This window comes from Emydura macquarii, unplaced genomic scaffold (assembly GCF_026122565.2).
Source record: "Emydura macquarii macquarii isolate MOO-44397 ecotype Brisbane River unplaced genomic scaffold, CSIRO-AGI_Emac_v2 contig_1876, whole genome shotgun sequence".
NCBI classification, from domain to species: domain Eukaryota; kingdom Metazoa; phylum Chordata; order Testudines; family Chelidae; genus Emydura; species Emydura macquarii.
In genome coordinates, this window is record NW_027132013.1 from 28088342 (window position 1) to 28112380 (window position 24039).

General features: G+C 41.3%; 1 long non-coding RNA gene across 1 annotated transcript in view; it reads right to left on the reverse strand.

The window, feature by feature from the left end:
- Nucleotides 1-4637: 4637 nt before the first annotated feature.
- Nucleotides 4638-24039, reverse strand: part of LOC137159707 (uncharacterized) — a 62448-nt gene continuing 43046 nt past the window's right edge. The window contains exons 2-3 of the long non-coding RNA XR_010921703.1: nucleotides 15641-15660; nucleotides 4638-4682 (exon numbers count right to left, since the gene is read on the reverse strand). This is a non-coding gene — a long non-coding RNA (uncharacterized lncRNA). The remainder of the gene's footprint in view (nucleotides 4683-15640; nucleotides 15661-24039) is intronic.

Genomic DNA, 24039 nt, shown 5'->3' on the forward strand with positions numbered 1-24039 from the left:
GATCCCACAGCTCCCTTTTTGCTGGGCTATGTTAATCGCCCCCAGAGTCAGCAAGTAGTTTTCTGCTGCTGGTACCTAGCCTGCTATGACGGAAGAGGCAGTATTTATACCAGTTCCCTTCTCCCAGCTCATCCCCAATTGGTTGGGTGAGAGGGGAACTTTGCCCCGCCTCGTTGGCATGGCTTCTGGCCCTCGACCCTTAAAGACATTGATTTTCTCCCAAGCACCACTCATTCCCACGACCGCTTTCTCTCTATCAATATCTGTTAAAGGGTCACATTATGTGATGGGGTAGGCTGACAGCTAGGCAGCACTAGTTAAGGGGCAGACTACCCTAATATTAACATATTTCAGATAAGTATGTTCATATTTACCATAAATATTTAGAAAGAGAAAATATGCTCAAATCCTAATGTTTCCTTGTTTTATTATTTGAGAATGAGAAGTCTAGTGGTTTCAAACCCCGGGGTCAGTATTCTTATTAACCACAGCCCATAGAACTGTTTTTTAAAACAATTGACCAGTGAGGGTGGACTTTGCAGGAAAGTCCTCTGAAGTTCCACTAAGAAACATGGTGAAGAACCACCACAATAAAAAAAAAAGTTTGAATGGGGTGTGGGAAACAGCAATCAAAATTTTTTTTCTTCACATTGGTGAAACTCAGAAGTTCTCTAACAGAGTAAATCACATTTTACTTTTTCAATGCATCAAAGATACAAGGTATTCCTTGGGCTTTAGTAGAATGGTTGATAATTGAGCATTTAGTATGCCTTACACACCCATCTTCTACCTTTTCCTTTGACAGGTCTCATGTTAATAGATGATGGGATAGAGAATAGAGTGGAGTTCAAATTTTAAAACTGGTTCACAAGAGTGTCAAAAACATCTCTGCTCCACTTCCCATGACTATATTTGGATGTTCTTATTGGGACCTTTGAGGGCACATATGCCAAAATGGAAAATGAAAAGTATTTTCTTGTTTTTACACTTGGAAGATAAAAGCTGTGATTTTAAAAGCCCTCTCGGGTACTTAGCTACACAGTCCCCCTTGAAATTAACGGGATTTATGTGGATAAATCCCAACCAAAAGGTGTATAGTTTCTTATAGACAGAGGATGTTATCCTTTTTGTTCCAGCTGAATCCTCATGTCAACAGATCTTTACGGAGAACACATATTAAAGTCTTGATTTTCTAATTGTTTTAGGAATTAAACTTTCTGTGTAGGTAATAACGGAAAAGTTTCCGACCAGTGTAATTTGGGATGTGGAAAATGAAATTAAAATTTTAATAATAACGTCTTACATTTATAGAGAACTTGTCATCCAAAGTGATTTACAAACTATATATAGGATTCACCTTTCCCACCACTGACATGCAACACAGGATGTGAAGAATACTTTATCCAGCTGAAACTACAGAGGGCGTTGAGATAGGCAGAACCCACATCAAAAGTTACCTGGGATACCAAAGATCATGCCCTTTGTTTGGTGAAAAATGCCATGAATCTTCCAAGAGGACAGGATTTGAGTTTTACATTGTATCCAATGGCATCCTTAGCAGCACAGTGCTCATTAATAGCACAGCATGACAGAACTGACTCAGAAACAAAAGTGCCGTCTATTGATTTAACATCTCTTCTTGAAGCACATTGGTTTTCTTTGAGGAACTCCCATCTAAATAATGACCAAGTCTAACACTGCTTAGCTTATAAGAGCTGATACTATTACAGCCTGAGACGATATATCTATGGGCACATTAGTCTCTTTTCACACTGGTGATTCAGTCTTTGGGTATGTCTACACTGCAATCAGATCTGTGATTGCAGCAGGTGTATTCAAGCTAGCTTCAATCTAACTAGCTTTGGTATCAATAGCCGTGGACTTCAGTTTGGGTTAGCTGCTACAGCTTTGCTGCTATTGGTATGTGAGCTAGCTAGATTAAAGCTAACTCAGGGCTTGTCTACACTTACCTCCAAGATTCGGTGGCAGTCGACTGGAATTATGCAAGCTACGCAAAAAACTTGCGTAACTCCCGTCAAGTTCTCTGCTTCTCTTCTGCGCGTCGTCTTCACTGCACTGCGCCCCCGTTGACGCAGCGCTACGCCACTTGAGAAGGAGGTCTTAATACGTCGATTTCTGGATTGACTGAGTGGGTCTTCACTGATTGCTCAGTCGATCCAGAGAAATCGATCTGACGGCGGCAACTTTGCCACCATCAGTGTAGCTGTAGCCTCAGGTAAGTTTACACACTCTGCAATCAAACACCCCTGATTGCAGTGTAAACATATACTAAAAGGGAACTGTAACAATTCAAAGTTATAAAAAGATAGAGACATGTTCCCCACCAAAGAGAAGATTATAAAATATTTTCTCTTTTACACCCAGGAATACTTGTAAACAATTAAGTTTTTCCAAATTCTAATCTATTTCCAAAGACTACACAATACCAGTTATTCTGGGAGACTTGACTTATTGTGGTTATCCCTGAATTATTCCAGGTGCTCTATCTGTAAGAGATAAGTTTGACCTGTAACACCAGATATAAACCCTCCTGAGTTCTGTAAAAATCCAGATCCAAATCTTGACGTGAGTTCCCTGGCTCATGTTCATGTCTCCTATTTGTGCCTCTCAGTTTAACACACTGTTGTAGCTCTGTTGCAGCAAAAAAGGAATATTCAAACACTGGATTTCTTCCTTTCAGTTGGCGTAGGAAGAGGAGATGGGAAAGCAAGCCGTGTATGGCAAATTACAGTGAGAACAAAAGCCTGTCCAAATTATGCAACAAGGGATCATTATGCTACAAAATTGCTCTTCAAATAGGGTTGTCAATGGAAGATATTAAGATTTCAAAAGTTATTTTCATGATGAGGACTTAAAAACCTTTTATTATGCAAGAAATTAAGCTTAAAACTATGCCTACACAATTAGCATACTTTGGTTCTTAGAAAAAAATCAGGAAGGCATACTTCTTCTCTCTTCATCTGAAGAGATGCTTTGCTCCAACTTTTTGACACAAATACACATTTTTATTTTTATTTTTGCAACTGGGGGAAAAGATATTTGGGCACAAAGAAGACGATTTTGTTGTTCATTATTGGCATTGGTTATACTTCTGCTTCTGTTCTTCTTCCTCTCCTCCTCTTTTATTATTTACATTACCATGATGCGTAGAGGTCCAAACTGAATAGTCCGAATAGACAAGATAAACAAAAGGTGGGAGGGGAAGCAGAGGCACAGAGAGATGAAGTGACTTGCCCAAGGCCATGCAAGACTCAGCGGCAGAGCCAAGAATAGAATACAGGGGTGTGTCTACACAAGAGGTTGAATCCGAAGCTTTGTGATGCCCCGCAGGTAACTCTCAGTGCGTGAGTCGCACTAATGGTGTGCACATGGAACACCTGTCTATTTTCAGTCTACACTGTGTGAACTCATGGCAACCATGTAGCTGCAAACCCAGGGCGAAGTGTCCTCCAGGAGTACCTCATGGTCCTTTGTTTCACTGCTGAGCAGTGTGCGTCGTGGGTTTGTTTTCTCCGTGAATTGTGGGGAGCCAGAGAGGTCTAAATTTGTTTAAAAACTTGCTTGTTTCCGTTGTCTCTGCCCCAGGCTTCCTTTCCAGGCTGGCTATTTTCGAATTGCTGTCGGCCAACAGGGACGCAACAATGTGCCACACTGCTACGGCGACGAGCACAAATACACACAGGCTGCTTGGGCGGTAGTGCAGCACTCAGAGGCAGATGAATTCAGAACTGGACTTCACCCATCACGCCACCAAGCAGATGATGCAAGAGCAGGAGAGTGTTCTACAGCAGCAATGGCAGCAGTTCGTCTGGCAGCAGGAGAATGCTCTGAAGTAGTGGCAGCAGGACGTCGGGACAAGAAGGAGGAAGAGAATCATGCCAAGCTGTTGGACCTAGAGGACTGGTCCCTGGATCAGCTATACAGTGTTCAGTGCCTGCGTTCAGTTTTATAGTCCTGGGAAATCATTGCGGATTGCTGGGAGCGGATTGGCCTGCAGAGCGGGGATGACCATCAGTGGCGAGAGGACTTCAGGACGAAGGGAGCGATTTTTTCTGAGATCTGTGCAGATCTGATCCTGATGCTGCAGGACAGCATACCAACATGCAATGCCCCATACCCATGGAGAAGTGGGTCATCATTGTCACCTGGAAACTGGTCACCTCAGAATGTTACCAGTCTGTAGTCAACCAATTTGGCGTGGAGAGATCAACTGTTGGGAACATTCTCACGCAGGTCTGCTATGCCATTGATATGGTGCTGTCTAACTAGGTCTTAAAGCTGGGTAATGCTCAGGAGATTATTGGTGGCTTTGCGGGGATGGTTCCCAAACTGTACTGGGGCAATTGATAGAATCCGTGTGCCTATCATTTGCCCCCCCCCCTGCCAGCATACAGAGTTTATAAACAGAATGGAGCATTTCTACATGGTGCTCCGAAAAGTGGTGACCTCCACAGCAGCTTTACAAACATAAATGCAGGGTGGCCTGGAAAAAGGGTCCACGCTGCTAGGAACGTTCAGAACTCTGTGCTATTTAGATTAGTGGAGAAAGGACTATTTGCCCCCAGGATCATTGTGGATGTTAATGGGGTGGAGGTTGGTCCAGTTATTCTGGGAGACTCGAATTGTCCTCTGATGCCTTGGTTATTGAAGCCATACACGGGCTGCTTAGACAGAAGGAAGGAATATTTTAACTCTCATCTGAATAGTTGCAGAATAGTAGCCAAGCGTGCATTTGGCCATTTGAAAGGCAGACGGCATTGTTTATGAGATAGGTTGGGGGCAGCAGACACACACATCAGAATCATTATTACTGCTTGTTGTGTTTTGCACAATATTTGTGAGAGCAAGGAAGAAAGCCTTACCAATGGGTGGGAGGCTGAAGTTCAGAGACTTGCTTGGCAGTTCGAGCAATCAGTAAGACATCCCATAGAAAGTACAAATTTGTGGGGGCTTATTGTCAGGGATGGCAATTACTCATATTTGAGTCTCATGCCTGAACATGTGCAGCTCTTAGCCCGTGGAATGGGTGTTGGGAATAGATACACTCCGAGCACTGTGGTGTTGGGTACGCATGGTGGAAGCGGAACATTCCCTATGTATTTTTGTCAAACCCTATGAATTAGTTCAGCTTTATTTAAAGGATTTTATGAGTTAAATGCAATACTGACTGGTGGATTGTCAATGTTTTTTTTTTATTATTATGAAGGAACAACAACATAAACCAAAAAGAAAGTTGTAATTGAATGAGTGGAAAAATAATTATGGTTTTGTATTTGAAAATACATTTAACTAAACACTCTATTAAGTAACCAGTTATAAACAAACCTTCAATTAAAGCAACACTGCAAACAAAACTGAAAGTGCAACAGTACAGACAGTGCAAACCAAACGACGTTGGGAAGGGAGATAGACTGAAAATCACAGGCTAGTGTATGGCTTCCCTCTGCCTCTTCTCATCTGCACAGGCTCTGGGGTTGAGTGTCGTGGCTCAAAATTGTCCAGAGTATCATTGCACTCAAAAATATTGGGCTCCCAGGAGCCAGTGTTCTTGGTACCCAGAGGCTGGTTCTGAGAGGGGAATGGCCACTGGTAGCACTGCTGTGAGGCTACAGTGGGGAGGAGTTGCTGCCAGTCACACAATAGCTAGTCCGGTCCAGGGGCTGAAGGACATGGCTGGGTCCCAAGTTATGAGACTGCAGGGATTGCCAGCCCAGCAGGAGCATATTAGGGAGAAGAGCATTCTGGCTCAGCATAGCATCCATGAGTTGCCTCTGTATCTCCTTGTCTGTTTCCATGCTGTCCTTGGCCATGGCGATGCTGTGCTTAGCCACTGTCATGATCTCCTGGGAGAGCTTTCATTTCTTTCTCCCTCTGGGTCCTCATCCACAGCCTCCACCTCTCATCCAGCCTGGTCTTCCTCTGTGACTCTGCCATGAACTCAACAAACATCTCATTCCCCAGTCTGCCTTTTTTGGCCCCCTCAGGTCAGCCAATCTCTCAGCAAAAGGTAGAGGCCCTTCCTTGACAGTCTGCCCATTCAGGTGCTGTATCTCAGGGAGTATGGAAAAAATTTATATTCCAGACATGTTCCTTTGGGGAATCTCAGAGATGGTAAGTGCTGTGAGTGTGAGGGAGGGTGTGCTGGGTTCATTAGGATTTCTGTCCCCTGTATATGCAGTTATGCTATTTGGGAGGCTGGGGCGAGTTGGAATTATGTTCCTGTTTTGGTTTTGCAGTTTTGTTTGTGTGCTGGAGGTGCTTCTATGGTATTGGAGGGATTAAGGAGGGGTTATGGTGGGCCTCAGGAACAAGTAATCCCTTCTCTTCCCCCTTTAGACTGCCCTCTCTTTCAATGGTGTTACACTCAGGTGGGTGAGTAGGAGACAGAGAATGGTCTTATTCAAAAAACCAAAGGGCAGAGCATCGAGATAAGCTGCAATGTTATTCACCACAATGTTCCCCCAAGAAGTGCTGCAGGAGCCGAAGGGATTTGCAAGCTATGCCATGTCCTATTACGTGTGACACAAAATTGAGCAATTCCCCAGACTTAAGTTCTGCTAAAACTCTGCTACAGAGATGGGGTAAGTGCAGAGAAAAATAGACGTTACGGAGCATTGGTATCTCAGCGAGGAGCAGTGTTGGGTTTCTGGCTGAGACTTAGGCTCAGCCAGTGCAGGGCAGGAATCGGGGTCTGGGTCAGGACTGGGACTGGCTTTCAAGCCGGCCTGCGTCAGGGTCCCCAGTCCCAAAAAGATGTTGGCTCTCAGGAGACAGCTCCTCTCCAGCATCCTCCTACCCAATGGGTTGAGCCGATCTGGTGTGGGGGAGAGCACCTGAAGCAAGCTCCAAATGGTGCCTGGGTTGGGTTGTACTACAATTGTGTAGAATTCTGTCCAGTGGACAGGTAACGTGTCTCCAGCCGGATTGCCGCCTTTTATCCCTCATATCAATGTACTTTTTTCCTGAGCTGCTTGCTCTTTCTCCAGCACTGGTTGGCATCCCACTTGTGACCTCTCACAGACACCTGCTTTGCAAGGTCCACAAAAAGTTCCTTATTCCTGTGGCCGGCCCCAAGACGAGGGTGACCATATGTCCTGTTTTGCCTGGGAGGGTCCCCCTTTTAAGCCCTGTCCTGGACGTCCCGACTCTTTTGGCAAAACTGGCATTTGTCCTGTTTGCTCTGACCACCTGATGGTCAGGACAAATGCCCAATTTTGCCAAAAAAGTGGGGTGCAGCGGGACATGCAGGAGTGGGGGCAAGCAGCAATGCCAGCTCCTCAAGATGGGGCTCGGGTAAGCAGCGATGCCAGGTGACTTGAGCCAGCCCCACACGGGGGACTGGGGCTCGGCCCAGCTTCAAGTGGGCCAGGTGGAGGGCTCGGGTAAGCTTCGTGCAGGGGAGGTGGAGGGCTTGGGCAAGCAGCTCGGGGCCAGCTTCCCGCGGGGGAAGTGGAGGGCTCAGGCGAGCTACTTGGGCCAGCTCTGTGCGGGGGAGAGGGAACTCAGGCAAGCAACTCGAGCCAACTCCGCAGAGGCGGGGCAGAGGGCTTGAGCGAGCCCCACATGAGGGGGTGGCTTGGGCGAGCCCCATGAGTTGCCCCTTTCCCTTGGGAAATATGGCCACCTACCCAAGAGCTTCCTGAAATGATGCTTCTCCCCAGAAAAGGGGCTAACCTAATCAGTTAATTTATTGTCAGTGAAAAAACTCTGCCTGTGTCTAAACTAGAGCATTCTAATAGTTTCAGTAGGATATAACTCCTTTATCATCAGTCATAAGTTCTGATTTGTTTTCTTGAGAAACCATACAAACCAACCACTGGTATTTCACAAAAAGGGAGTCACTTCTCTTTCCAATCATCTTTAAAAAGCACACACTTCACTTCACATTAGAAGGGTAGCATGATTTCATCTGTATATAAGAGGGATACATTGATTATTTCTATTACAGTAATTATTTAATATCTATTACAAATGGCATAAGGACCCCATTGTGTTAGATGCTGTATAGTAAGATGGTCCCTGTCTTGAAGATCTTACAGTGTAAGATCCCCATCCTGAAAAAAAATTTTTAAATCAGTGGGACTACTCAAGGCAGTAAAGTTAAGCACACATGTAAGTGTTTATAAGATTGGCCTTAATAAGCCGTTTATCTGGTAGTATAAACATTTTCACTTATTTTAAAAGGAAATTCCCATCAAGAAGTAACAGTTTATTTTGAAGGAGTCTAAGCAAACAAGAGAAGACAGCAAATCATAACAGAAAAATCTAACAGTTTTCTTGAGTGAGATGGCTTATTTAGGGGTAAATAAGAATCTATGACTGTACTCATGAGTTTCCCACTTTGGTCTTACCATCTGCATTTTTTGGTGCTGCTTTTCATATTTGAAATTTCTATCCATCACCATTCTTGAAGTCTCTGTGGTGGACTCAGTTCTACAGCACTGCTCTTTATAAATGGGATCTAATTTGTCATTCAACTTTAACACACCAGTAATTTGTTCCTCAAAACGGTCAGAAGATCAGCACATGACATTTCCCTTCATGTTTCTTTAGGAAAGGATAATGTTTTTCTATTTCTCTCTCACATGTTTGTCCATCAGTTATGATCAGAGCCAAGTAAGAATATATCTATGGAGAGTTACTTGCCTTCCACTTGATGGCTGATGACACATTGTTTTCTAGAGGCTCAAGCTGGTTCTTCTCATTTGTTGTGACATTTCTTCACTAAAAGGTTGTCAAAGTGAAAGTTCTACACAACATTCTAGGCTTCCCATTCGGCATCCAATTTTAATAGACTCTTAATTGTCAGTCTCTTGTGAAGCTTGCGTTCTATCGAGAAAATGTCTTCCTGCCCTTTGTTCCTTAAAGAACAAAAGGTAAAGGAATAAATCCAGATAAATAAAGGCTGCTCTGTACCATTGTAATATTTATGGCAATTTAGGCGAAGAAGTGAACAGGTGACATAGAAACAGAGGGAGATTGTGATTTATCCAAACTCATATGGGAAGTCTCTCTAAAAGAATAGAAGCATGGTTTCATCAGTCCCAGTACTGTGCCTTGACCCTAAGACAATCCTTCCCCTTTGTGGGCTAGATACATTTTATTTTAATCAAGTCAGTTTTCCCTGTAGAGAGCTGAAATTCCACAATCCACAAACAGGCAAAAATTCCCCTTTTGTCTGCCATAGAGATGAAAGCTAGGAGCCTGGATGAGCTGAATAAAACCAGTGTGTACTGCTTCCATCCATTTGATTTCAACCTTTGACAAATTTACATGCTTTCATGATACCTGAATACAGCATGACGCATACATGCTTTTGTAGAAGCATTCTTCTTAAACAGGTACCTTATTTCATTAATTTCTTCAGCTGCTTTATGAAATACTTTCAGTTAGGAGAGAGCTACAGAACTATCCACTGTGCACCAAAATATCCGTTTAAAAACCTGCAAAGATCAAACCGTAGTTATGTTAGCTGCAGAAAAACCACCACTCTTAAAGCTGACTTCCTGCTTGAAAAACCAGAAGCTAATTGCAGAACAAAGGCTAGTTTTTAACAGTTTCTACTACCTACAGCAGTCACTGAACTCAAGCATATCTGATGCAGAGAAGTTCATAAGCCTCTTTTGCACATTATCTGAAGAAGTTATTCTGAAATTGCCCCCTGCTTCTGATGCAATGGGGTGTCATGCTACAGCATAAACTAAACCAAGTTCAAGCTTTTGGTGTAAAGATTTTTCAGTTTCAGCGGCTCCAACGTTTACACGCTCCAGAAAGCAAAGGGTAGAGACTGGGCAGTTTCCTCTTTTCAATCATATGTCATCCTTGCCAAGTCAGTTTCCAACTGCTGTTTATTTGAAAAATAGAAATTATAGTCTTCCATCTCATTTTCTTCAGCTCAGTTTTCGAAAGAGGGGAACATGCTTAGACTGAATAGAAAGATGCACACAAAGCTGATCATATGTATTAATGTTTTCAGGATAAGGGCCCTACTTTGTCATTATCAATATTTTCTTTTTTTTCTCTTTTTTACAGTTAAAATAAGCCCACCTGATAAACAACTTCTATTAAAAAGAATCTTTCAACTTAAAAATGCATTTCTGTCTCAATTTTTTAACCTATTACTGAAAGAGATTAGTGTGTAAAGTGTCTCTATTTTTCAGTTTGTTTTCTTTGTGTATTCAGCATCACTTTGTGTATGTTAGTTTCCCAGTTTCCTATTTATAGTCAGTCAGTTTGTACTGGTTAGGTGGGTCTTCCACATAGCCGTAGGGAACAAATTAACATTTAAAAAATAATTAGGAAAATGCGATGTACAAAACCAAAAAATGGCAGAAGTGGATCCAATAAAAGATATTACCTCCCCCAACTCTCTAATATCCTGGGACTGATGTGGCTACAACCACACTGCATACAGGGGGATTCAAGGGTAGATGTAGTATCTGATACTCATTTTAATTTTTTTTTTTTTTAATTGACAAGATATCAAGCTGATTGGCTGCTTTTAGTAAGGATAAATGTTTATCCTGCTTGGGTCATGGGAGCTTGCAGGTGCATTCATGCCAAAGTTAATTGGCTAAAACCAAAATGTACAAAACAAATGAAAGGAAATTAAATTAAAATTCCCATTTTATCAGTGGGAACTCCATTCAGATCTGATCACTGGGTTGAATCATTTCACATTTGAGTACTGGCTGTCTCCATGAAGGTTTATCTTTCTTGTTCCCTAACTGGCCATGTGCCCCTGGGGCCAGAGTGCAGGAAGGGAAGAGAATTTCCAACCATAGCAGGTTTGGATCTCTCCCATACTGCTCATAATGCTAGTGTAAAGGGACTATACTGTACATGAGAATCAGGCCCATCGTTTTAAACTTAGTTTTTTAATCTGTGGAAATATGTATCCTGTCACTTTGGCTGTCCAAGATTGGACAATGCCACTCATTGTTTTCTGAGCACAAAAGACATCATACAGGGGCTGAATCTATTTAATTCAGGTCATATCCAAAAAGTTAACAAGGCAAGAGCTTTTGTGTGCAAGGCTGGCTGCTCTTCTGGATTTTTTTTAAGTTAAAATTTAATTTTCCTTCACTGATTGGGTGAGACACTTGCATGTATTAACATGTTTCTTCGGTAAGATCCGAGCTGTTAGTTCCCAGGCTAATATATTGAGGGATGTAAAAAAACAAAAAAAACCACAATAATTTTGACAGTTTATTAAGAAGTCAGTCTTTAAAGGAGTTGTTTCCATTTTGTATTGATTCTTAATTATAGAATCAATATCTCTACAGAAATAATATGGATCATAGAAAGTAATAAGGTGTATAATTAAGGAGTGGAGATGATGTAGCACTATATAGGGCAGTATAGGGCCCATTTTTTAAAGCGGTCTCAAATCATATGCCAGTTTTGCTGGCACAACTAATTGCTGCCATGAATACTAGCATTTAGATGTTCGAGTACCTTAGATTTTACAAGCACAATGAGGTAGACATCTAAATAAAAGCATTTGTGCTTACAAATTATAGTTTCAAGTAACTGTAAACACAAAACTGCCCTTGTTTAAAAACCAGTTCTAGTTTGGGTGATTAAGAACACAATCAAATAGCAACAGATAAGTCTGCTATAGATTCCACACAAAAAATATAGCTATTCTTTTTTCAGCTGGGATTTCAAAAGAATTTAAGGGAGTTGAGCACCCAATGGGCCCTGTCTTTTGAAAATCCTTCCCTGTATAGTTACAGTAAAGGCAGTTTTCCTTTAACAAGAACACCTCCAAAGTCAGTCTTGTTACATTCAACTACTACTTTCTCACCAGCTTATAACTATTCTAATGGAGATAAGGGTCTGGGCCTAAACTAGTTGTCATGGCTCTTAGCTTGCTAAGATCCCAATACATGACACTAGCCTTCAAAATACACAGAATGACACAAAGCAGGAGAGGAAGCTTGAGACAATATAGGTTTCATTTCTTTTATCATGGATAAAATTATGCATCTCCTCCTTTACAGGATTCAGCCCTTCTAATGTCAATAATTTAGTGATGAGCCTGAAATAAACCCAGATTCCAAACAACCCTACACTCCAGGGGATTTCAGATCTGAATTCAGTTTGGGACTCAGATCCAGACTTTGCAGCTTGGATCCATTTTTAATAAATGTTAATGATTAAAAGCATGAGGACATCTTGGTTGTGGGGGAAGTAGGTAAATTTCACTCTAAAGTGAGCAATATATGTACAGTCTAAACTACGCTCAGCTGAGAAGTATGCTACTTAGCAGTGACCTGAAGAAAAAGGATCTGTATTAAATTACCTTAGCATGCAGTGATCTGACTTTCCAGTGTAAACTGACTTGATGTGCCTATTACAAAGGACTGAGACAAAGATCTTTTATTTCACACCTGACATTTTTATACCAGCCATTGTTTGCACTTAATTAAAATGTTCTTTGTTAAAGTATTCTTTTGAAGCCACAATTTGAGGTTACTGTGTTCTTGCTTAAGGTGCATTAAAATAATGCACCTGCAAAACTCTATACATTCTTTGCCTGCCTAGAACAACCTGACATTACTTGTATGCAGTATATGAATAATGAATATTATCTTTCCATTAAGAATTAGTAGCAGAGTTCTGAAGTAGAAATAAAATGCTAATGCCTTGGCAACAGTTTACCAGCATCTCTTACAAACAGCAACTTTAATATAAGAAGATTAGAAAATACAATAAAGGCAAACCTCCTGAACAACTCAAATGTTGTACTGTGCTAAGATTTAGAGAATTAGTAAACATTGTGTAATATTCTCTTCAGCAGTCCTCCATGTTTCTTATAGAGCCCTGAGAATCCCCCCTTTAACCCTTCCCACTTCAGTTCCAACACACTTGATGTCCAATGTGTCAAGTTACCATCTGTTTTGTATTATTTCAGTGCCTGAGGATACTGTGCTTTGTTTGCATCGCTGCTGAGTGAGAGAAGCCCAGATCCCCAACGTCCCAGATTTTGGCACCACTGTGTTGCCTGCAGGGCCCAATCTGCTAGTAATACTTAGAGCATGCCTAACTGCACACAAAATGGACTGAGAGAAAGGCAGCCTCCCTCATAACTTTTAGCCCAGTGGTAAGGGTACTCACCCGGGATGTCGGACACCCTAGTTCAACTCCCACTTCTGCCTGACAAGGAGAAGGAATTTGAACAGGGATCACCCACTGCTCAAGTGAGTGTCCTAGCTGCCGAACTATGGGATATTCTGATGGGGGTTTCAATCTCTCCTTTTGAATCTGATCCACTTTGTATAAAGAGTTAAAGAAATAAATATGCATTGGGCCAAGAGAGAGAGTGAGAGAATGACTATAATTCAGTAGCTAGGGCACTCACCTGAGAGATGGGGGACTTCAGTTCACATTCTCTCTTATGAGGGCAAAAGGGAGAATTAAACCAGGGTCTTCCACATTCCAGGTGAGTGCTTTAACTACTGGGATAAAAGCTATAAAGGAGGTCTCCTCCTTGCCATCTTGTGTGGAGTTAGGTGTGCACCGCTGCTGATTTTGCAAGAAATGGTTTAGGTGCCTGATTCCAGGAGAGGGGTTCCTAGCCGTGGATTGCAAGAAGAGATAGGTACCAAACTTACAACACCTCCCTCATTCATTGCTGGTCATTGGCTAGTTTAGGCAGCTCCCCATCTAGCAAGCTGGCTTATCATGGATCCCATTTTCAGGCATCTAGCTCTCCCTATGCATCAATTACAGGGCATAGCCCTAGTTCAGGGTTTGGGAATTCCATGCTTTGGCTATCCACCTAAAAGTCAGACATTACTACACTTAGTGCTGCCACGTAAAGGGGGCTGATTTTCAGAGAGTGGGTTCTCAGCACTTTCTGAAAATCAGGTCCCCTTGTGGATCTGGGCCAGGGCCCCTTCTTCACTTCAAAACTGAGAAGCTCAGATACTCTGGTGATCAACACCATTGTAAGAACCTGGAACTTGATATACCATCTCTGATCATCTTTGGAAATAGTTTATTTCACGTTACTACGCTGTAACTCACATTCCTCTTCTGCAAAATGCTCTAGGGTATATGGTACAGATTGTATCTTGAAAAAGAAGTTAAATACCTTGGATGTTCTGTCATTTAGACTTTCATTAAAAGGGCTTATTTTTTCTCATGAGGAATGTATTCCTTTTGAGAGGGTTAAAGTAAATCAAATGAGAAGTGGGAGCACACTAGTTCATACTAGTTCAGATTGTTGTGTGGTCACTATCTGGTGAAGTGACGTTGCATTATCTTTTGTAATGAGAGAGGTAGTTGTAGGCTCTCTGCTTATAGCTGAGTTCTGCACTCACGTTATTGTTTAATGTCCCTGAAGTGTATAAAGAAGTAGGCAATAAACCACCTATTTCCCATAATTAGTATATCCCAATTTCACTCACTTAAATGGACAATTTAAGTTTTAATTTAAATATTCCTTCTTTGAGCAGGGTGTTGGACTAGATGACCTCTTGAGGTCCCTTCCAACCCTAAGCTTCTATGATTCTAAGACAAACCAAAGACTGTCAACTTTTATGGTAAAGCTTTATAATAGATTGGTAAGTATGTTTAATGTTTACATACTGAGGGCTTCAATTGATCAGGCCTTTAATTGTGCACATATGCACCCATTTGCACATGCTAATGGCCATTTATTCTTGCTAACTTGTGTATGTATACGCAGGTGTGGGCACAATCAGTGGCTATATCTTGGAAACTTGTCCCCCACATTTTTTGTTAGGCTTTGGAAGGATTAAATTCACACTGAATATAACTGTAGATGGTGCCTACGCCCACATCATGCTAGTGTGCAAGCCACTGCTGCTGTCTGATTTTGTTTTTGAAAAAAAGAATATATATTTTTCACCCTTTTGGGGCTCTGCTGAAAGCCCCTTATCCTCTCCACATTCAGATTCTTGAAGACCCACCTCTGCCATAACTATAAGAAACCTGATGACTGACAATGACAAGCTTGAGGAATAATTTGGGAATAGTTTATATGCCATGATTTTCAAAAGTGACTAGTGTTTTGAGTGTCCTACTTGAGACACCTTAAGGGGGAATGATTTTGAGAGGGTGGGTTTTCAAAACTTTTTGTAAAACCCCTTTAAGGCCCCTTTTAGGTATCTCATATTGACCATCCAAAAATTAAGGCACCCAAATCACTAGTTAATTTTGAAAATCTTGGTTACATATATGTCCATTTTATTATATGTAGATTTATATTTGTTGTAGCCTTTCTTCCCATTCTCCGTGTGTTTGTCATTAGATTGTTAACTTCTCAGGTCAGAGACTGTGCTGTCTTTTCTATTTGGAAAGCACATAGCACATTGGAGGTGCTACTACAGATAAATATTGATTTCACTTCAAATCTTAAATCTTTATCCTGCATGGTTTGCTCTCTCTTGGAATTGAGTTTTTAATGTACAAGTGTCATTTCTGTGCACGGATGGTTGAGGTGAAAATAATTAGTAAATCAGAGAAAGCCATACTAAACATGAAAGTATTTGGACACATTCCCTTTGTAAAGCACAAGGTTTTTTTTTGTTAATGTAATGGGTGACATTTTTGTATATTTTTTTAAAAACAGCAAATAAAGCATTACCTGGAGAGGGCAGTGAAGAGCTAAAAAAAAGAAAAGAAATGTAATCAATGTGATATTTCCAGACAAAATAATATTAGACGAAATATACTAGAGATTGATTCACTAGGAAATACATTTGGGCTTATGCATTTAAGAAGCTATGGATCACTGAATATTTCCCACCACTGCATTTGTACAGGCTGTCTGTTTCAGAAGCTAGTCATAATTTTTGAATGGTATTTATTGAATCTGGCTTTAATAAAAAAAATTTCCAACATTTTTAGTTACAAAAACATTGTTTAGTAAACAATTTTTATTTTGCTGGAAGTTGTCACCAGAAAATAAGGTTTTATTGCTACCCCTTCTGAAAATCTACAATTTGAAATTTTGTTATAAGGGTACCTGGGAAAGGGGGAAAGGTTCATAATGCAGTCTAAAATACAGTTTGACACAGCAACATTACCAAAGTCATGGGACTTTTTAACTAATCTACCTTAAATATGATACCACTTGTCTTTAGTAAGGGTGTTCTTAAAAACTCACCTTCCTATGGCCCTTGATTCAAGGTGCAGTTGTTAGAAAAGTGACAGTGTAAGAACAGCAACTCTTATTTACTAGGCTGCATTGTACTAGCTACTGAAGAAGAATAAGGTAGGTCTCCGCTCTGAATTACCATCTGATTTCCCAGCTTACCATTTTCTATAGGACATCCTTCTACTTTGCAAAAAACATTGACACAATTAGCAGCCTTGTCAGCAGTCTTAGTCAAGGAGAGATGACGAGGTTCACACCTTATGGGCCCAAATTTATTGGTGTTTTCCTATGTATCTGAGAAAAGAATTGGGCCAGATACTTCTAGATTTAGAGTCAGGGCTGAATGGAGGAACTGGCAATGCCATACCTATTTAGTAGATAAATTACAATTCAGTTTCCCTACAGAGAAAGCCTATTGCTATTGTTGAAAATTCTGCTGTTTTTCAGTGAAACATTTACATTCTCCTTCACGAATATCGTCTGAGCAACAGTTGCTCCTGGCCAGGCCAGGCAGAGAGAATGTGCATGCAGGAGAACGGGGCTACCAAGAATTACTTAAGATCTGAACAGAGAACATGTTCGGAATTCATTTATGGCTTTTGGGGTTTTTTAAATTTTCCCCATGCTCAAATTAAGGTAACAGATTCTTCCTAAAGCAGGAGTCTAGGCTAGAACTCCACCTGGTAAAAGTAAGCTAATGGTGTTCAACTGTGTCTATATTGGTGGTAAATGGGATTTTCAATCAAGTTAAGCTAGCCCAATTAAACTAACTCAGTTGAAAAAACACACCTTTTTATAGTCTAGACATGGTCATATTAGAATTATCAACCACATGCCAAGTGTGGAGGGGTTTTGTGCACCTTTTATTGAGTTTTTGGTGAGTAAAAATGAAACAAACCAAAAATCGCTAGTTTGCTTCAGCTTCCGAAGTTATTTTCTCCCCTCTCTCATAACTCTCAAAAATAGCAAAAATTTCCTGACTTTCCCTCATAATTCATCTCTAAGTTGAGACAATGCGTGGAAAGTTTCAACCTTAAATGATAAGTTTTTGAGAAATCAGTAAACATGTTGTTTCAAGTTTAATTCAACTTCTAAAAGTCTCCTCCTTAATTGAATTGAAAAAGGATTAAGGTCCAATCTCCTAACAACTCAACCAAGTAAATGGCAGCTGAAGTCCATGTGAGTTCACTGTACTAAGCCCAAAATTTATTGCTAGCATATTGTACCAGCATATTGCCTGCAGAGAAATCATTTACATTGAAATTGTGGCTGAAATCCAAGACTTCATTGCAAATCTAGGAGAAAATTACCTTTCAGATGACATAGTCAACCTTCAACTCTTTACTCTCTAGGAAGAGTTCAAGTCTGACTATTAATTTATTCAGAATGTCTAAAGTGTATGTTCTGCAGGCTTATGAAATGCCATTAGAATGCCGGACACAAAGGAAATGTTATATTTCTCTGCTGATTAAATTAACTGTGTCTTTATCAGGTTTTACAATATCACTACCTGCCAGGTGCTACAATTTCCCAGAAGTGCACTTTAAAAGTGCCTATTAAACTACATTTTGTTAAAAATGCTGGTACAAGTCTGTGTCAAAACTGAAGCTGAGTAGTTAACGATAGAGTAATACCATAGCTTGAAAACAATAGTCAGAACTATCATAGATGACGCAGGTAGCATAGGTAGCATTGTCTAAAGTTAAGGTAGCCCCAACTCACTAAGATCATGTTTTCAGTGCAAAGTGCAAAGCTATGCACATTGGAAAACATAATCCCAACTATACACACAAAATGATGGGGTCTAAATTAGTGTTATCATTCGAGAAAGGATGTTGGAGTCATTGTTGATAGTTCTCTGAAAAAATCCATTCCATGTGCAACAGCAGTCAAAAAAGCTAACAGAATGTTAGGAACTATTAGGAAAAGGATAGAAAATAAGACAGAAAATATCATAATGCCTCTATATAAAGCCATGGTAGGCCGACATCTTGAATACAGCATTCAGATTTGATCGCCCCCATCTCAAAAAAGATATATTAGAATTAGAAAGGTACAGAAAAGGGCAACAAAAATGATTAGGGGTATGAAACAGCTTCTGTATGAGGAGAGATTAAAAAGACTGGGACTTTTCAGTTTGGAAAAGAGATAATTAAGAGGGGATATGATAGAGGTCTATAAAATCTTGACTGGTTTGGAGAAAGTGAATAAGGAAGTGTTATTTACTCCTTCACATAACACAGGAACTAGTAGTCACCCAATGAAATTAATAGGCAGCAGGTTTAAAACAAACAAAAGGAAGTACTTCTTCACACAGTGCATAACCTGTGGAACTCATTGCTAGGGGATGTTGTGAAGGTCAAGACTATTACAGGGTTCAAAAAAGAACTAGATAAGTTCATAGAGAATAGGTCCATCAATGGCTATTAGCTAGGATGGAGCACCATGCTTTGAATGTCTCCCCCAGTGCTCTGTTTGCCAGAAGCTGGAAATGGATGACAGGAGATGGACCACTCGATGATTACCTGTTTTTTTCTTTCCCTCTGAAGCATCTAGCATTGGCCACTGTTGGAAGACAGGATACTGAGCTAGGATGGACCATTGGTCTGCCCCAGTATGGCCGTTCTTATGTTCTTAACTTTGCCAAAGTTAAATCATTTGAACTAACATTTTCCATGCTGGATGGGTGTCTGCCTCTGGCTGAATTTTTCTGGGAAGTTTCAGCCAAAAGAGTTGAGCTCTTTCAGAGGATGAAATTAGGGAAAAATTCATTGTTTTAGCCAAGTTAAAAAAATTCTTACAACTGTTTCACTGAGAAGTTCTAGCACCTTCAAATTGTAGAGACAAGGCTTGAAATTTGGCAGGGCTGTGTATGTTTCCCTGGGATGTGCCTTTTGCTGTTCCTGTGAAAATCTACTCAAATTTGGCCAAGTTATAACCCTATGGAAAATCTCAGTTCAAACATGCTCAGTACAGACTTGGGAGGTAAATTCTGCTAAGATTCCATCTTTCACTGGGCATGCTCCAGACCCTTACAGCTCCTGCATGTTGCTTGGACTACACATGTGCCATCCCGCAGACTGAACAAGACTTCCCCTGCAACTGCTGGCCCCCCACCTCACACCGCAGCAAAGGGCTGCTATGGAGCCAAGGGGACTGTCTCTCCTGTGCTCTTAGTACTCCCCTTCTAGGGCCCAAGCAGCGTGGAGGATGAAACAGCTTGGGTGGAATGCAAGAGTGTGAGAGATTGATGGGTAGGGAGGATGATATGGAGAGTGAGGGTCAGGGTGCAGGAGGAGAGGGGATGATTTGACTGGCACCCTTTCATCTGCGAGAGATGGTGGAAATTGCAGCTTGTGATGTAGATGGTTTGCAATGTCTCATGTGACTAAATAGTTCATTCCGAGATTTGCATAATCTTTGACAGTTATTGCAAATCTATGTGCCTTGGTTGGGAGCTACTTGCTTCCTATAAGCTCTTTTCTCTTCAAGCTGTAGGAGCCACCTCCTGTCATGGACTTTGTTGCCCTGATGGAGACAATGGAGCCACTTATTAATTACAATTACATGCCTAGGTTTCCCACTGGTCAGGATCAATTCCAAATTCCTTCTTGTTTTGCTTGCACGTGTCTTTATACTGAAGCTTGGGATGTCCCATTGTTCTTGTTCCCTCTAATAGCTCCCCATACAGTATGTCCTTAGGTATGCGTCCATCTTCCAACCTGCTCAGATGGCCCAGCCAGTGCAGTCGTCTTTGCTTGAACAGGGCAGTCACACTTGATATATATGCCCTTCGAAGAACCTCTGCATTGGTTACTTTATCTTGCCATTTGATGCTAAGTATACGGCTTAAGCAGTGTAAATTTAACCTTTTCTCCTGATGAGTGTAAGTTGTCCATGTTTCCTCACTATACATGAGAATGCTGAGGATGCAAGCTTGATACACTAGCATTTTGGTCTTGATGGTAAGCTTTGACTTGTTCCATGCTCTTTAAGTTAGTATACTAAAGGTGATGGCAGCCTTTCCAATGCAAACACTTAGTTCTTCATCCAGTGAGAGGTTGGTAGTCACTGTAGAACCTAAATAGCTGAACTTTTGGACTGCTTCTAGCTGGTTTGCATTTAAGGTGATTAAAGGATCTTGTGGAACCCCCTGTTCTAATACAACCATTTTCTTAATGCTGATAGTGACAGCAAATGCCTGACGAGCACTTGAAAGGCAGTTCATGAGTTCTTTTAGTAGATCTCCATCATGGGTTATACTGGCAGCATAATTAGTGAATAGGAAGTTCCCTGATTAGCACTTTTTTCATTTTAGTCTTTGCCTTAAGTCGTGAGAGATAGAAAAGTTTCCCATCGGATCTTGTGTGGAGATACACTCCATCTTTCACATCCTTAAATGCACAGTTCAAGAAGTACCAAGAAGAAGATTCCAAAGAGCGCAGGGGCAAGAAGACATTCTTGCTTCACTCTGCTTTTCATCACAAAGCTGCCCAAAGTAGATCCATCAAACTCAACATTTGTTCTCATGTTGTCACGAAATGAATGTATAAGACTTAACAAGATTGATGGACATGCTACCTTTTCCAATATTGCAAATAGACCTGCTCTGCTGACTGTGTCAAATGCTTTGCTTAGGTCCACAAAGCAACGTACAATGGTCGGTTTTGCTCTCTGCATTTTTTCTTGAAGTCGACGCAGAGAAAATATCATGTCTATAGTTAATCTTCTAGCCGTGAATCCACATTGTGATTCAGGGTAGACATGATTTGCTAGCAGTTGTAGGAGCACTAAAATGACTTTTGTGAAAGCTTTTCCTGCTACACTTAATAGCGAGATACCTCTGTACTTGTTACAGTCACCCTTTTCGCCTTTGTTTTTATACAAAGTGATGATGTTTGCGTCACGCATCTCTTGTGGCACCTCACCCTCTTTGCGATTTAAGAGAGGCAACCTCATTGACAGAGTTATCTTCAGGCCGTCATACATGACTTTGAGATTTCCTGTATCTGAAGTTATCTGTATCTCTTTGCAGAGTTTAGTCCAGTAATGATTTGCACAGCGTCTACTTGCTCTCTGTATTTCAGTTTTTGCATGTTGAAATCTCACTTTGGTGCTCTCTGTTGGTTTCTTATTGTGTTCCAATTAGGCTGTGTTCTTAATGTTAAGGTAATAGTTCCATTTTATTGTCTTCAACCCAATCCTTTTTTGATGATCTCTTTTCCCAAAATGTAGCTAAAGCCATTTCATGGATTGTTGTTCTTAAATATTCCCAAAATCCCTCTGCCTTCTCTGGTAGTGACTCCTCATGCGTGCTGAGTTCAAAAGCTTTCACAAACTTCTGACATTTCCTCTGGTTTTTGATGTTAGTAGCATTGATTTTGGGTTTGCTCCCAAGTTTTGCTCTATATTGTTTCTTAGCTATAATCTGCAGTTTGCAAATGTTCAAAGAGTGGTCAATGTCACAGTTAGCACTGTGAAACGTGAGTGTTCTGCATTGTGGGTAGATCTTTCCTCCTGACTATGACAAGGTCTAATTGGTGTCAAGCCTGATCGTGGATGTCTCCATGACACTTTATGGTGACCTTTTCCTGCAAAATATGAATTGGTAATTCACATTTGGGTTTTGGTGCAGAATTCAAGAAGTCATTGGCTGTTCTCATTCATCTTGCCAATGCCAAAATGTCCTAGGCAATCTGGTCATGAGTAATTATCTGTGCCGACTCTTACATTGAAGTCACCCAGGAGGAAACGTTACTCAGTATATGGTATCACTTTTGAGGAGTCCTTGAGGCTAGATTTGAGTGTTGGTGCATAAGCACTAATGATGTTCACAAAGCCGATAATCATCTGAAATTTAAGTGAGATAATGTGCTCTGACTTCCCAATGGGTGTTTCTAAGAGCTTTACCCATTTATTTCTCACAGCGAAACCAACACTATGCAGATGATTTTCTTCACTGCTTTTACCCTGCCAAAAGAAGGTATAATTGGCCTCTTGCACAGAGCCAGCATCTGCAATTTTTGTTTCCTGAAGTGTTGCGACATCAATATTGAGTTTGTACATCTCACGATCTATCAGAGCTGACTTCTGTATGCTGCTTGTGCATTGTAGGTCATCATCATCTATCAATCCTTGTCACATAGTCCTAACATTCCAGCTTCCAAACCGGAAAGTTCTTAGTTTCTTAATTTTTCCAGTTGCAAGATTTCCATCTGCCTTTTAACTTTTGGTCTAGACCCATGCATCTGAAGAGGCAGTCAGATCATGGCAGGTCAGAAACGGACTGTCTGGGAGCTGCCCGGCTTTGTGGCAGACGGTGACTGACCAGTGGAATGCAAGATTCCTCCCATTGTTGAAGGTGACCCTTGGCTCCCTCCTCTAAGCCAATCAAGTGAGAGTTTATAACCCATAACTGCTACCTTCCGTGTTGTGTCTATGCTGCCAGCAAGGATGGAGTGTCTTCTCTATGTAATATGGCTGCAAGAGCCTGGACAATTAATATGGAGGTGCTGCTTTGCCCATGTGTCAGCATCTCCCCCTCAGCTTCACTGGTTTGGACCAAAGGAAGAACAGAAGTTGATACATTTGGAACCAGCTACACTGCTGGAGCTGCCAGTGTAGAAGAGACCTTCCATCTGCCTGTCTTTGGGGCTCCATTCCTAGACTGGTTATCAGCTGTGGCTGAAAGGCCCAATCTGTCTTGTGTGGATGCCACTGGCAAATACACTAAATTAATTTGCCCATCCACCTATTGATGGCATTTCCTCCATCAGAGGTTCATAGGAGAGTAAAGAGTTAAAAGCTGGACAAGTGGTCAGGCCTAAATTACAGGGAACAGGGTCAAGGCAAGGGCAAACCTTGTTTCTGTTAATTGGTGTGAATTTTAGAGTCTGGTATCTCTCTTTTTCTCCTCCCTTCCTGGCCATCTGCACAGGGGATGAGTCTATTGCTATTTCTGTGCAAGGCCTTTTGGTGGGAAAAAAGCATTATCTTCCTTCTCCCCCTGGCATGCCTTTGCTTCAAAGAATGTTAGTGTAAAATGTATAGATGTTAAGGTGATGTGCCTGACCTCTGTATGGTAATCCTGTAAACAACAAACGGGGCGGGTATAATTATATTCATTATTTAGTTGTTAATATTCATTTTATAGGTGTCAATGTAACCAAATAAGGGTCTATGGGGAGTTGCTGAAAATGTATACATTTACATACTGTTATGGATAAAAGAATTGTAAAGTAACCCCCTTGTTGCTCAGTCGCGGTGGAACGAGCAGGCGATAAAGGGTTCTGTCTCCCCAATCCACCCCCGGGACAACCTGTTTAATTATTTCTAATATCTGGCATCACAAACAAGATCCCAGGGTAGAGAAGTGCCTGATCACCACTCCTCGCCATGGATATGGATATGTTGGATGGGCCCTTTATAGTAACCACGGTTAGGGAATATATTAAGTTAGTAGGGAAGTTTGGGGGGCCAGATGGGGTGCCTCCTGGGGCACGTTAGGACTGGGCAGCCATCCAGGGGTGGGTGGAAGCCTTCCTCACGTCCAGGTTTTCCCAGGATAAGGAAAAGGCTATTTTGGTGAAAGCTTTCGTCTGGGTTATGGAACGAAGTTACAAGTTTTAGAAGCCCGGTTAAAATCTTGCAACAAATCACGGAGGATCAGCACACAATTAATCATCATAGTGTGCTTGCGGTTAGAATGGCTGAAAGCCACATGGAAAAGTTTAACCTGTTTAAGTCAGATAACCTGGCCCTGAAGGGTCAAGTGGATGCCTTAAAGCAAACTTCTGTTGCCCCGTCCCCTGTTTATCCTCCCCTTCCGTCTAGTCCCTGTTTCCCCCCAGCCTATGAGGATAAACTCAGTCACAATAACCCTGTTT